This window comes from Lepidochelys olivacea (assembly GCF_965140295.1).
Source record: "Lepidochelys olivacea isolate rLepOli2 genome assembly, chromosome: 2".
In the NCBI taxonomy this organism is placed as follows: Eukaryota; Metazoa; Chordata; order Testudines; family Cheloniidae; genus Lepidochelys; species Lepidochelys olivacea.
Window position 1 is genome coordinate 98,258,634 of NC_140412.1, and position 6,000 is coordinate 98,264,633.

The following is a 6,000-nucleotide window of genomic DNA, read 5'->3' on the forward strand; positions in this document are numbered from 1 at the left end:
CCATCAGAGAGGAACTCTCAGGTTTCCACAATGAGATTGGTGGGAAACTTGTGAGTTCCATGGGAGTGTTTCACTCTTTAGTGGAACTGTGGATTGGCATTATACCTCAGTTGTGAAGTGAAGAGAAGGAATTGCTTAGCTAACACAGCCACTCCCTGTGACGTTCCCCTCTGGTGTTATCTGGACCAGTGATCCAGATAGGTCACTCCAATCCTTGACTCTGGGAGCCAGCTTTGCCCTGCTCTGCTGTTCATGCACAGCCTCTGGCATGTAAGCTGCTCCTTGAATTGTGCAACCAAATGACACTAGCCAATATCTCCAGTCACAGACACAACCCTAGGAACCTCCGTTTTGCAGTGTCCAGTTATGCCCGCTGGACGCTGCAAGCTTATATGAGTTTATCAATTTAACAAAGAAATTGATCTGTGCCAGGCTTGTTATCCCAAGAGGAGCCTCTGACGTGCTTCAAACCAAACACACTGCTTCAGGTAGAATAAACAAATACATTTATTTATTATAAAGATAGATTTTAAGTTATTATAAATCAAAACATAACAAGTCTGATTTGGTCAAATGAAATAAAAGCAAAATGCATTCTAAGCTGATCTTAACGCTTTCAATGCCCTTACAAACTTAGGTGCTTCTCACCACAAGTTGGCTGGTTGCACTTCAGCCAGGCTCTCCCCTTTGATCAGCGCTTCAGTCACTTGGTGTAGTGTCTGTAGATGGAGGTGGAAGAGAGAGGAAGAACATGGCAAAAGTCTCTCCCTTTTATCATGTTCTTTCTTCTTTCTTGGCTTTGCCCTTCACCCCTTCAGAGTCAGGTGAGCATTACCTCATCGCAGTTCCACACTGACCAAAGGAAGGGGGTGGTCTCCCTCGAGAGCCCAACAGATTCTTTTGTTGCTGCCTAAGCCAGCGTCCTTTGTTCCTGTGGGACTGGGCTGGGTTTGTCCCATACATGCCCTGATGGGGTGTGAACTGCCTCTCTGCTCTTATTTTAAGCCATGAGGATACATTTTCAGCCTCATAACTACCGACATGAAATTATAACCTATAACATTACTATAACAACAATGCTCAGGGAATCATGAGCCTTCCGAAGACACCTGACATGACAAACTTTGCATTGGATACCATACAATCATTATACAAAGATGAACATGGGGGTGCTGGGTGTTCCCCCAAGGTACAGAGTGCCACACTCCCTAAATTCGATTCAATAACATTTCTTCAGAAGAAAGCACAAAGCTAGATGGATCTGTAAGAGACTAATGAAAGCCCTTGTCTGCCTGAATATGGCCAGTCAGCCTAAGCACTAAGGAAGTAAGGACATATTTTTGCTCCATGTTGGATGCCTGCATTATATGGATATTTACATGAGAGAAAGGTCCAGAAAACACTCTCATTCACAGACCACTGTCTCTGATCTATGTAGTCAAAGATCATGATGACCAATTTTTGCTTAATATTTTCAAATGCTACCCCAAAGGGGAAAAAGGTGTGTCATGAGACTTGGTGCATCTGCAAGGGGATGCTGGGTAAGGACACTTTTCATTGGTTATAGGAAGTGAAGGAAGGTTTGGCAGTTGGGATGGGGTGTGGTTAAGCACTTTTTGTTATATTTGCAAGAGGAGTTAGCAGTTAAGGAGAGAATCTGGTCCACAGTTATTGTGAGTGTCTACCCCAGGGATATGTACTCTCCTGCTTTGCATCTCTCAGCCATCTGCCCTGCCTGCTCCTCCTCATCAGCCTTCAGACTCCCATAACTATTTCCCAATCAACTCTGATTTCTTCCTCCCCTTTGGCATTCCTTTGCATAAGTTTTTCTTGGTGTCCACTTGAGAGGAACTATCTATGTCATACACATGAAGAATATTAAACAGAAAAAGCATAATGTAGCTTCTCTTTTCTGTCACTTCCTCTTCAGTTTGCTGGTTTTGGGGAAGCCAGTAGCTAAGGCAACTTCTCTCCATGCCTTCCTCTTTAGCTATGTGTGCATTAAACCTCAAAGGAAAATCCTGACCTTCAGATATAAAAGTTTTTTTTTTAAAGAATCTATTTCTGTACAGAAGTCTTTATGTGTTCAACAGAGCTCTTCTCTCCCGTCTCACATTATCTTTGTTCGGCCGAAGGGGAATGGTTGGCTTAAGCAGCTCCTCTCCTTGCCTTCAGCCAGCAGGCTCCCTTGCTGAACACATCTCTACTTATCAGCTCACTTTTACATAATTGAGTTTCTACTGTATGTGTCATAAATGTAAAGGGAAGGGTAAACCCCTTTAAAATCCCTCCTGGCCAGAGGAAAAATCCTTTCACCTGTAAAGGGTTAAGAAGCTAAAGGTAACCTCGCTGGCACCTGACCAAAATGACCAATAAGGAGACAAGATACTTTCAAAAGCTGGGAGGAGGGAGAGAAACAAAGGGTCTGTGTCTGTTGGTATGCTGCTTTGCCGGGGATAGAACAGGAATGGAGTCTTAGAACTTTTAGTAAGTAATCTAGCTAGGTATGTGTTAGATTATGATTTCTTTAAATGGCTGAGAAAAGAATTGTACTGAATAGAATGACTATTTCTGTCTGTGTGTCTGTCATAAATATAAAGGGAAGGGTAAACCCCTTTGAAATCCCTCCTGGCCAGGGGAAAGCTCCTCTCACCTGTAAAGGGTTAAGAAGCTAAAGGTAACCTCGCTGGCACCTGACCAAAATGACCAATGAGGAGACAAGATACTTTCAAAAGCTGGGAGGAGGGAGAGAAACAAAGGGTCTGGGTCTGTCTGTAGTCGTCTTGGCTGGGGACAGAACAGGAATGGAGTCTTAGAACTGTTAGTAAGTAATCTAGCTAGGTATGTGTTAGATTATGATTTCTTTAAATGGCTGAGAAAAGAATTGTGCTGAATAGAATAACTATTTCTGTCTGTGTATCTTTTTTGTAACTTAAGGTTTTGCCTAGAGGAGTTCTCTATGTTTTTGAATCTAATTACCCTGTAAGATATCTACCATCCTGATTTTACAGGGGGGATTTCTTTATTTCTATTTACTTCTATTTTTTATTAAAAGTCTTCTTGTAAAACACTGAATGCTTTTTCATTGTTCTCAGATCCAAGGGTTTGGGTCTGTGGTCACCTATGCAAATTGGTGAGGCTTTTTATCCAACATTTCCCAGGAAAGGGGGGGTGCAAGTGTTGGGAGGATTGTTCATTGTTCTTAAGATCCAAGGGTCTGGATCTGTAGTCACCTAGGCAAATTGGTGAGGCTTTTTACCAAACCTTGTCCAGGAAGTGGGGTGCAAGGTTTTGGGAAGTATTTTGGGGGGAAGGACGCGTCCAAACAGCTCTTCCCCAGTAACCAGTATTAGTTTGGTGGTGGTAGCGGCCAGTCCAAGGTGTAATATTTTGTACCTTGGGGAAGTTTTGACCTAAGCTGGTAAAGATAAGCTTAGGAGGTTTTCATGCAGGTCCCCACATCTGTACCCTAGAGTTCAGAGTGGGGGAGGAACCGTGACAGTGTCTTTTTTGTAACTTAAGGTTTTGCCTAGAGGGATTCTCTGTGTTTTGAATCGAATTACCCTGTAAGGTACCTACCATCCTGATTTTACAGGGGTGATTCCTTTACTCCTATTTACTTCTATTTCTATTAAAAGTCTTCTTGTAAGAAAACTGAATGCTTTTTCATTGTTCTCCGATCCAAGGGTTTGGGTCTGTGGTCACCTATGCAAATTGGTGAGGATTTTTACCAAACCTTTCCCAGGAAGTGGGGTGCAAGGGTTGGGAGGATTTTGGGGGGAAAGACGTGTCCAAACTACGTTTCCCAGTAAACCCAGTTAGAGCTTGGTGGTGGCAGTGGTTATTCCAAGGACAAAGGATAAAATTAATTTGTACCTTGGGGAAGTTTTAACCTAAGCTGGTAGAAGTAAGGTTAGGAGGTTTTCATTCAGGTCCCCACATCTGTACCCTAGAGTTCAGAGTGGGGGAGGAACCTTGAGAGTATGTATTCCTGTTGATCTCTAATAGAACTGTGTATGAGTAATGACATTGGGGGAATTATTCACTGAGTTTCATTAAAAGTGTGCCCACATTGGTTAACAGCTTATCTCCTTATAGTGCTCTACACAGTCACAGGATGAATAGTACTGCACTGTCATCTGTTACCTCCTGTCATGGTTTGTTTCTAACTTTCAAACAGCTCCTTTCAATCTCTTTTTCATCAATCATATTTAATCCAAAACTCCCCCTTTGTGTTGTCTTCCTCTGCAGTATCCTAAGAAGTTCAGATCTTGACTCTATTTACCTTCTCTCTATTTGTGATATTACCTGTAGATGATACTCAAATATTCAGATCTTTGCATATTTCTTGTAAGGCATACTCTCTAGTCTAACCTGACCTTGTAGTTTTCCTTCCGCTAAATGTCTCAAAGACAAATGTGTTTCTTTTCTGTAAAGGGAGCATTCTCAAACATGGCTAAGTCTCTTCTAGCTCACTTCTCAATCCATTTGCTTCCATTGTTCACTCCACTTGAATTCTCTCTTCCCAGTATTCCTATTCTGAAAATCTTCCTATGATCACCTCTAAAACAATGCCTGTACAAGACACAATCTTGACTTCACCTTTGATAAAATCCTCATCATGCCTCTTCTCAGCTTAACTGTTGCAACTCCTTCTCTACAGCTTCCATGAGTCCTGGCTGTCCATATTCCAACAAGAGTGGAATGCTGCATACAACCATCTCACTCATATAAAGTGGCATAACCATAACATCCTCCTCCTCCAGTTAAACATCTACTTTAAAAGTGCCCTTTCTGTTCTTAAAACAATCCATAATTTTGCTTCAGCGTCTCTCAGGAACTCTCCTCCCGTTCTAGTCCCTTAGCAATGATTTCCTTTTTGTCTCTTCAGAAATCCTGGCTACTTTTGGTGTAAGAGCCTTTTTCTCTGTAGATTCTACCATCAGGAACAGCTTTCCTATATTTCTTCCTACTAAAATCTGAGCCAAATTTCAAGATATGCCTTAATTTGGACTCTAGATTTTTACCTAGAATTCTGCTTGCTAATTACCCAATCTGCCCACATTACAAATTGTTTCCATGTGCAACATTGCAGATACAGTTTGGGTGCAGCTATGGAGATTTTTCCTTTCACCTCATTTATAATCATAGTTAAAGCACATCTTTTCTTCCTTGCCCATACCTTGTAATTTTTCCAGCTCCCTGCTCCTATTTTCATTTAACTTTTTAAAGCATTTTGAGATACAGCTTATGTGAAACATTCTACATAAATTGCTTGTATCTAAATCAATAATGATTGCCAAAAGATTTAACTTGATGGAGATAACACCATGTTACATCTGATTGACCTAGTGTACTCGGTAAATCCATTGGTGTCAAATATAGATGCCTGTGGTGAAACAGCAGAACAAGAAAGTCTGAAAAACAAAAAAAAAGAACTTTGTTCCATGAGATGATGAATCATACTTCTATCATAGGAATGCTATTAGGTGAATGCTTTAGTGCTTTAATAGCTGAGAATTTGTTTCCTCTAATCTTTGGGAGGATTGGTCTCTTAGCAAATATCAAAACCTTTGGACATCCAAGTGTGTGATATTGTATCTAAAATACTTTACCTTCTACACATATTATCTGTCTTCTTTCCACAGCAATATAGTATCCAGTTAAATTGAGTGCTGTCATGGTTCATTTGGCAATATTGAAAGACTGAATTAAATTGGCATAAATTGCATCTGCATCCACCTCCCTGAAAGGTTTGGCAATAACTAACCTCCAGCTGCATAAGGTGTCTTTATTTAAGAGCCCAGTCTGACTACATAAAGATTTTGGCTCAGAAGGGCTGCACATTGCATAATCACTAGTCCCTTCTTCTTTTTTGACACTAAACTGATTCTAATTATACAACTTAAAATTAACAGATAATTCTCATTGAGCCTGGTATGTGGGTAAAGCAACTGAACTTCAAATTTATTTTTACAGAGTGCACTACATTATCTTCTC